Genomic DNA, 10021 nt, shown 5'->3' with positions numbered 1-10021 from the left:
TCCCTTCCCCCCTCACCTGCCTTCTTGCCTAACAGGTAATAGTAAAAGATTTTCAGAAAATGATACAACATGACAAAGTGTGGAGCAGAATAACTACATAAGAGTCATTACCGCATTTTTCCTGGAATTTCCTGTCATGCTTGCATGATCCCCTGCCTTCCCCATGCTCTGCTGTTTCCCTTTCAGTTCACACAGGTTTCCTAATAGCCTTTGAGTAGCTGGTGGTAAATTTTTGAAGTCCTGATCCCTTAAATGGACGTTAGTCACAAAGTTTTCAACACACATTAGCATCTGTTGTCTGGGATAGAAAGGGTGGTTTAGTCTGCTTCATGCCCTCCTATTACTGGATCTCCTGAAGCATTGCTTAACTCAGCTAAGCAAGCAGGCTTACAGTGCCTCTGAAATCTGTGAATTTTCTCTTTCAGGCTACTTGGACACTGAATCACTACATCTTTCAGTAATGAGAAATGGGTGGAGTTGTTGGGAAAAGTCTGCCACCTGCCTCAGATTTTGCTGGTCAGCTCTGAAATTCAGGACAGTTCCATGTACCATCCTCACTTCAAAGCCTGAGAGTCTTTGATGGTTAGAGCTTTCCCACAAGTAATTTTGAAGAAAGTAGTTAGGTAGCACTTAAAGAAACTTGAAGTTCAGATGCTTCCTCTGCTAGAAACAACAAAGAGCTGTGAAATGCAGGGAACATTTTCTTTGATAAGGCTACATATCATCCCTGTGGGATCGGTAATTTTCTTTATTTTGAAACAAAGCAAGCATCATGTCCTTTCTGGCAGCACTGGGAAGACTTTAGGTTTTCTAATATGTCTGACCTAAACCTTCACTGCTTTTCCAAATTCATCTGTCCAACTTGCTTTTTGCTGTGTACCAGACAGGCTTCTTGGAAATATGAATGTTTTTCTCCTTCCTCTGTTTCTCCTGAAGTTCACTGAATCTGCATCTCTGATATCAATACACTTGTTTTGTTTTGTTTTTCTTGATGTTGCATGTGAGTGTTGTCTGCATTGAAGTTAGATTTGGGGTTTTTTTGGAAAAAAAGAGAAGCTGGCCAGAAATTTTAATTGCAGTTACTATGAAAAAAATTTTTTGGAAGCATATTGTTGAGGATAGGTCTCAAACTACAGTAGCTGTCTCCCTTTGCACACCTTTCTTTTAAGGGTTGTTTATCAATCATTTTAGTAGTTAATTTCCTTTTGAATATCTGATTATTCCACAGGTAGCTCCCAGGGTGGTGGTGTTGTTTTTAAACAAATCTTAACAAATAAATGGATTAATTTGGTGTTTTCAAAATATCAGTATCAAGTTCCTGTGTTCCTGTGTTGCACCTGACATTCACGGACAATGACAGAATTGCTTGACTGTCACCAAGAACAAAACTTTGTTCTTTCCCTGAAATTTAGAAACCTATCTAAGGCACGTATCCCAGTGTCCAAATGAACTCTTCCTAATTGAGATGCTTTTATGATATGTGTAAGTTCTTTTCATTTTTATTACAGTTGTATAGTCAAACACAGATGCATCCTAAAATGCCAGCATTAAGGTCTGTGATTGTTGTAAGACTGCTTTTACTTACATGGTTGTGTTCTGTTGTGTTGACTTTTTTTCCCCATAAGGAGCCTTGCAGTAATACAAAAACTAGATTAGTGGTTTCTTACCAATGTGAGGAGGTGTTGATTGCCTCCCTTTTCCTCTACATTGTCTCAAAATAGCAGTGAATTATAGAATATCCCAAGTTGGAAGAGACCTGCAGCGATCATCTCATCCAACCCCTGACTCCCCATAGGACCACCCCAAAATCAAACCCTGTGTCTGAGAGCGTTGTCTGGATGCTCCTTGAACTCTGGCCGTGCCCACTGCACTGGGCAGCCCGTTCCATGCCCACCACTCTGCAGCCCCTTTCCCTGACCCCCAGCTGCCCCTCCCCTGACACAGCTCCATGCCGTTCGCTGGGGCCCTGTCGCTGTCACACAGAGCAGAGCTCAGCGCTGCCCCTCCGCTCCCTGTGAGGAGCTGCAGCCGCCATGGACTAGTCCTGTCCTGACTGTAGTCTGTTCACACTGTTTGCAGCCATTCTCTTCTCCAGCTATGCTGTTAGTCCCCTCCCTTTGCCTCTCCTATTTCTCTGTCCATACCTCCTTGCACCACTTCTGGCTTTCTCCTCTGGCCACCTCCTCTTCTTCTGGCACACCTCATCCTTCTGTGTCATTGTGTACCTGCTTATTTCTGTTTGCTTGTGTTGTTCTGGTACTGAATGGATCACACTGAGAGTGGAGAAAGAATATGAAGAAAGTTTCTGCTCCAGGAATTCAGCAGTTCTGGGCAAGAGTGAGGAATAAGGGTGTGCTGGAAATGTTTTTTCTCTCGCAGCTCTGTGCAGCTGCTGAAGCATGCTCTGTGATATCCTGGCAGGTGGGAGCTGGGAGAGGTCTGGAGGAGCCAGTGCATGTTCTATGGAATCTAAATCCACAAAGAACAGAGCTTTTGTACTACAGAAAATTACCCTGAGCATGTGCAAGAATACATTCTCACTCTTCCGCTCTCCTGTGCCTTGGCCAAGCTTGAACTCTTTTCCACAGGGGTAGTAGAAATCCTGAAAAAGTCAGGACTCAGTATTTGTGGTGGAAATTGTCTGTGAGCATCTGCAGGAATCCGAGCGTGGAGGTGAGAAGGGACAGCTTTTTTCCTTTTTTTATTCTTTCAAGTGGCTGAGCTGTTCCAACTGAAACTCCTCACCAGAGATGAGAATGAGATATGCCCTGCGGGAGAGAGAACTTCAGTGAGAACAATTTCAGTCTAGCAAAATAAAAAGTAATAAAAAAATTTCCTAATGAGGTAATGCTTTACAAAGCACACCAGGCTTCCAAATGGATGATTGGCACTGCATTAGGGTGAAGTAGATGATACAGCTTTATACACCAGACTAGTATTTGGGTTCCTGCTATTTATTTTTTTTTATGCAATACTTCCAGTTGAACAGTTCAGATACTTATTCTGCAATGTACATCTTTTTCAATGTAAACTAACACTGCTCTTAACCAATATGGAAAATATGCTCTAGGTCAACCACAAGATGTTGGGCTAGATGCAAGAATTACCAGCTAGAGTTTTGTGGCCAGTGTTATGCAGAAGGTCAATTAGTTGATGACAGTGGTTCTTTCTGACCTTGAAATATGGACCTGGCCAGCTGGGACCACATTGTGCTGTGACAATGAAAGTCAGAGGCTTCCCATGGCTTCTGACTTCTTTGAAGGCTGAGGGCCATGGAAGAAGGGGTCTGTAGCTGGCTTTCTGTGACTCTTTCTCTCTTCCTCAGAGAAGATAAGTTTTCCTGGAGCTTCTCTTGGATGGGGAATTGAAAGCTATGCTCCCAAAATATCTCTGTTGATTGACTGCAGAGGAATGCTTAAATATTGAAGTGTAAGCAAGATTACCCCCAAAATATGTTACTCTGCAGTGCAAGGCGCCTCTGAGTGAGCAGTATCCAAAGGGACACTTTCTAAGAGGCACCCATACCTTCTGGAGGGATTTGTCATATGCAAACAATAACAAACAAAGCAAACCACAGAAGTTGATTTCCTGAGTTGCTGTAAATGGCAGCATGTTTTTAACACTCCTTTTCCAACACAAATGTAGGAAGCTGGCAAAGTAGCTAATTTCAGTGCTCTAGAAAGGTTTAGAGTGAAATAATCTACGGAAACGGAAGCCTCTATTTTTAACTTTCTCAGTCAAGAGAGATGGGGAGGAAGAAGAGGAGGCCATCTACTGTTGAAGTCTCATCAGCACGTTACTCTTTAATTTACTTTCCACTGCTGTTTTGATGAAGAGATAGTTGCTACATGTGGATGTTCACTTATGTACAAATTTAACATCAGTGTAGATCCAAGAACATGTGCTGTCTAGTGTAATTGTAATTTCTCGTTGATTGATTTTTCTTTCTCTTTTCCAATTTTTTGTTGTGCTGAAACTTTATACTCTAAAAATACATGATGTATTGATTTAATTTTTGATTTAGTATCTTGTACTGAAAAATAATATATTCCTAGTATTTCAAAATATTATTAATTTGGAGTTTGAGCAGATTGTCTTGTTTTTGTTTTTTGTTTTTTGTTTTTTAATTGTCCTACTATTGTTCATAAAAATTACATTATTTCTGTATTTTATAAGTACTTCCTCATATTACTTGCTTTGAAGTACTTTATTAATCTAGCTTGAAATTTAAATGCAGTTCATTGTGTAACTACTGGCAACCATAAAAACAGTGACATCAAACTTCATAACTTCAATCTCTTGAAAACTTTCACGTGAACATAAATCTGCATAACTATCTTTTTTGAGAATGTATTACTAAGTCACTGAATTGATTGCAGAATACACTGCATTAGTTTGCATGTTGAAAATTAAGGAGGTCTGTAGGAGATGAGTATATTTGGAAAACTTCAATATTATTGGGATAGCCACTGTTTTCCCAATTTTTAGTTAAGTTTTCCTAGAAGCTAGGAAATTGCTGGTTTTGGGTGGCAGTCTGGAGAGTGAAAGCAGTTGTAAACAGGACTTAAGAATTTAACAGGTGTTTAGAATTTTAGACATACCCTTCCCCCTGTCCCGCCTCGTTGTCTGTATGAACATTATGTATTTGTATCTTGCCTGTATTTGTATTTGTAACTGCAGGTTGACAGGGTTGAGAATAAAAAAGCTTAGAAAGTGTGTAGACCAACGTGTAAAGTACAAATAATTTGACAGTTACATATGTAACTTTTATGTCAAGAGGAAAAGGGAGCAGTGTGAAGAAAATGCAGCCAAAGCTGCAAACCACTGCAGAAACATTGCTTTTTTTTCTGAGACAGTTACAGGGCTTTAAAGAAGTAATTTTTTTATTGTTATTTTATTTTATTTTATTTTTTAGAGAAGAGGCAATTGCTCCAGTGATATAAAAGAGCAAAGATTTTAGGGCGATGCAGTCTTTTTTAGATCTGCTGATAAATTTGGAACATCATGGAATTTTAAGCACATTTTTCCTTAATGAGTTTCTCTCCAGGCCACCTTTAGTGTCTTAAAGGTAACCACTAACTGTTTTTGTAACAACAGTTAAAATATAGTTTACTGGAGCTTTTATTTAAGCGGCTGAATTGAGGTTTCCTATGTGTGTATTAACATACAGAATATTCACTAATGACCTGTCCATCACCACCTCTAGGCAGCTGAAGCACGTGCATATCTGTTTGACTAAGGGTCTCTACCTTCTGGAGGAGACAAAAAAAAAAAAAAAAAAGAAAGTTAAATAATGAGGTGACTGCCATAAATTGCAAGAAATGGAGACTGAAACCGAAAGCATCAAAGTTTATGTCAACATATTTCCACTCTGGTTGCTTAGAGTTATGTCAAACTTATTAAATCTTCAGGAGAACTACTGAAATGGTATTCTTGGATTGTGTGTGTGTGTCATGTTGGTTGCCCTCACTCGCTCCTATATCAAGTATTGCTTTGTTATTGGAGTTAACGACTGAAGCAACAGTCTGGAAAGCCTGTCTTGTGGATCTGGACAGGGCCTGCTGGGACACCATGGGATGCCTCTCAATGGATGCCCAGCAGAGAGGGGGCATGGGCCCAGGCTGTGTGCCCTGGGAACACTTCTGCAGGCAACACTCCTCTGCTCTGCAGTCAGTGAGTGTGTAGAAGTGCATGTTAAAAGACATTAGCAGAAATGGTGCTGGAGCCTATAAAACTTGGAGGAATGCGGTAATTAAAGGACTTTGAGAAATGCCATATATGGTACTTTTAGGAAACATAGGATACGTATAGCATGGTTTTTGAGGAGGATGGAGAATGAGTGAAGCTGTTCTCAAAAGTTCAAATGAGAAAATCTTGAATTTCTAATATTAGCTGATAGTATAGAGATCTCTGAGTGTGAGACATTTGTTTACTGTTTTACCTCGCAATTTGTTTTTAATAGGATGTATGTGAAGTCATGGTATGCCGAGTCTTTTGGCACTTATCTACACATCACTTTGTTCTGAGACTTGAAAAGAATGGTCTCTTGAATATATATTTTTTCCAACCATTGTTTTATACTTAGTTCAGTTGCATTTACTTTTTCCCCCCATTGTTAGTCGCTTTCTGCTTTATTTCTCTAGAACCTGTTTTTGGTAACTTTTAAAATGTGTATTGTATTTTTAGGTATAATTGAGTAATAATTATTGCTGGAAATATTTTCATGAAATTAATTTCAATAAAGTTCAATTGAACATGCTCTAAGGATAGCAGGTTTTTGGAGGATTGGTGCTTAAAATATTTTAAGATGTCGAATAACTTAATACTTTTTTCATAGGAGTACTGAGCTTGTTTGTGTATATAGTCATGACAGATATCTGGTTTTAATATCATTAAACTTAGACTTACCTCTTGGGAACACTAGTAGTTAAGTATAGTTTGGCTGTACTGTATTGTTCTCTCAGTCTGCAGAAGAATAAAATACCATCAGTTGACTTGTTTTCTAGCATGATGAGCATTCTCAGTGTGTGAAAAGGGTTTTCTTTGACAATAAGCAGCTGTAGACCTCAGCAGACTGTAATTGTGCATGTATCCCAAGGTTCTAGTGCTAACCTCTATGCATCTGCAACTACTTTGTTTCAGACTGAAGATTAATAGGTAACCTCAGTTTTGCTGAGAATTGACTAAAGCTATAGTCTGTTCCCAGAAATGATTTTCAATGCTGTTTTTTATCAAAGAATGTTTTAAGTTAAGCCTTATCTCTGCCACATGAATGGTATGTAATGGTATGTGGAGTAAATTAATAAACAGATATTACGTATTTATTCTCAGGCTGACTAGTTGCTAAAGGAAGATAAATGAAGGGCTGAAGAGGGGAGAAGACTTTCAGGAGGGCAAAGCGTACTACAGTAAATGTATGGAAGCCTGAATTACCGGTGGCTGTCAGAAAAATCTCACTTCAAAGTTTTGATGAACAATGTAGTCTAGCAAGGTCAGATTTAAGGTAACAAGCTTGTCAGCAAACACTATCATAATCTTTCTGGATATAGGATGCATGAGGTTAGTGAGAGAATGTAGTAGATGGGATGGCAGTTGTGAAGACCTTCTGTTTTTGCTTTTGTGTTACTCTAGAGATAGAATCATTAGAGTTGGAAACGATCTCTAAAAGCAGTGTTAGTAGCACACTGGTTGTTGGTGAGTAGTGGGAGCATGCCCACAAATTCTTCTTTGTTTCTAGTTCTCGCCTCTTGGGAGATTGGGCAAGTGGCTGTGTGGTGGTGAGCTGCTGCCAGGTTACACTACCACAGTTGTATATAAATATGCTCATAAATGCATCTTCACATAAGCGCGTTTCAAGATCCATTGTCCTGGTTATTCTTAAACAGTTTGGTTCCCAGATTCCTAAATTTCTGGTAAAATTCCCAATTTTCTCATCCTTCAGTTTAGGCTTTTGATTCTCATCTCTCTTTTTTTCAGTGTCTGTAGGCCTCTTACTAGCCTTCTTTTTCCTTCTGACTGTTTTCTGGTTCGAGACATCAGGTCACCTGCTGCCCAGGCTTCAGCCCTCCAGCTGCAGCCTCTGCCCTGCTGCTGATCTTGGCCAGCTGCTTTGTTCCCCATAACTTCAGCCTGTCTGTGCATACCCAAACAAAACATGTTTTAATGTGCTCATGGACAGCCTTACTTAACCCATCTGCCCCCGTTTTTTTCTTGTTTAGCCTCTGTTAAGACAATAAATAATAGAAACAAAAGCAGTCTTCTTAAAAAAACTGACTTTTAACCCAGCTGTGGTTTCTGAAGAACTTTGCATGTCTTGATGAAATACTGGTGTATTTTCAGCAAGAATTTACCATAATATTTGTGTCCTGAATTTGGTTGTAGCTACTGTTCAGAAATGTATAGCTGCTTGGAAAACTTGGCTGTATGGCATATTTCAGCAGTTACTGAACAGCCAGATAAGTTTTATGAGAGCTATAACTGGAAGTCGCATACATATTCTTTTGTATTTCAACAGAGTGACCCAATATTTCCTAGCTGCTTTGATTTTTGGAAGTATGATAAAGGAGAAAACTAAGTGTTGCTTGTTAGTAATTGCTTACTGTTTCTGTAACACTGAACAGAAAGTAGAATAGAAGCAGTCCTTGGGTAAATTTATTGTAGGTGTCTGAAATAACCAGATGTAAGCTTAGTAAAAGACAAATGTGTAACTTATGTTAGAGTATTTCTGGTCACCTACTCTATTTTGGATTATATGTGGCAGAAAGCACATTTGGTATATAATGGAAAAGTGTAAATGGGATTTTTAAAAAAAATGTGGAGAGGGAAAATGAGAGAGATAGCTGTCTACCACTTACTTCTCTTGCTGTACTTTTGCGTTACGTGCTATGAAAACCAGTGCTGGTAACAGTGAGGACCTGATCTTTGCAGTGAATCCTCTTGTTTTGTACTTACTATCACTCACGGATGTGTGGTAGTAAGAACTTTTTCCTGCAGGTTATATTTGAGAGGCAGTGTCTGTGTTTGCTTGTGTTCCACTTCTTGATGGAGTGGTGCTGTTCCGCATAAGCCCAAGTGATGTAAAACAAGGACCTCAACGGACTGAGGGCTAAGATGGCTTATGAGGTCACCATCCATGCTGTCCTGTAGGACGGATGTTAGATCTGTTTTTAGCCAACTCTTACAGCATTGTAAATCCCAGGCTGGCGTTCGAGGGACCTGTTGCCAGTATTTTCCATGACTGTAAACACTGGCAAACCGTGGCTTGGGCCTGGGAGGCAATGGTCAGGTGTTGGTGAGAGTGAGATGCTTGTCAGCTGTCTCGGCATAGGTTGTCCAGGTATGTAATACAGCGTGTTAAAGGCAGTTAACTGCTGTTTTCATTAAAATAGAAAAGTGATCCTTTAGTTATGTTTCTTTATCCATGCATAAAGATGTTGTTTCGTTATTGTAGATGACTAATTCTATTCTGTGCCTCTGTAAGTAAAAGTATGCTTTCGCTTATGTTACTGTACAAAACTTTGAGTCAAATATACTGATTTGATGCTAGTAGCACTCTTCTCATGTTCTTATTGCTTTAAAAAAGAATGTAAAATTACTGCAAAATAAAGTGCAGTCCTAAAACAGCTGAGTTTGAAGTGACCTTTAGAAGAATTAGTGTTGTTATTTCCTTGCTGTAGGGTAGTGTTTTATTCCTAGAGGAAGTATGTCCCAGCAATCGCTTTTGAATACAAGTTACCTTCTTCAAGTCTTTGTTCCAAGCACAGAATCTCATTTGTGCAAGTTTCCATTTGGCCTTCTGTACTGTGGATTTATTTTAATTATGTGCCAAGCAGATGTTCAGAAAGTTACTTTATTCTCAATGTGAGATTGGTTAAAGTGGTAAAATGAAGATATATGTCATTTGGATTAAGAAAGTTGCAAGGGATTTTTTTCTATACATAACGTTTGGTCAAATTTCATCGTGCTTTTGACTAAGCAGTGTGTAATTGCCCAACCTTGTTTTGAAATCCAGCTTATTCTTATGATTTGGAGATGTCAATCCATTGTGTAGAATTGACAGTGAGAGCTCAGAGAGAGGCCCAGCATTCATGGTGACACCTGCCTCAGGCTGTGGTGATGTCACCTGGTAGATGACTCTGGTTTTGAGCTATTGTGACAGTGCTGGGCTTTGGCACCAGCAGGATATATGCATTATGTGTGTGTACTAAGTTGTTGGAGGCCTTGCTGGAGAGCCTCTGGGCAGGGTATGGGTGGCCTCAGGTCTTCCTTCTCCAGAGAAGTCCTCAGGCCCCAGGGTACCCTTCAGGATAGGAGGGTGACTTCTAAAGGCAAACAGCCACTCTCGCCCTCCTCACTCCCAACTGCGGAACAACAAAATAGCCTTCTGCTCTTTTTCAGACTCTTGATTTCTTTTTTTGCCTCTTACACTGGGGGAGGTACAAGCTACAGTGCAAGGCAAAAGGATTAGCTGAAATTTATAACAAGGAGTGTAATTAAAGGCATATTTGGAAGGGAGTTAAAA

Source organism: Meleagris gallopavo, chromosome 1 (genome assembly GCF_000146605.3).
Source record: "Meleagris gallopavo isolate NT-WF06-2002-E0010 breed Aviagen turkey brand Nicholas breeding stock chromosome 1, Turkey_5.1, whole genome shotgun sequence".
Lineage (NCBI taxonomy): Eukaryota > Metazoa > Chordata > Aves > Galliformes > Phasianidae > Meleagris > Meleagris gallopavo.
Note: the sequence above shows the minus strand (reverse complement) of the source record.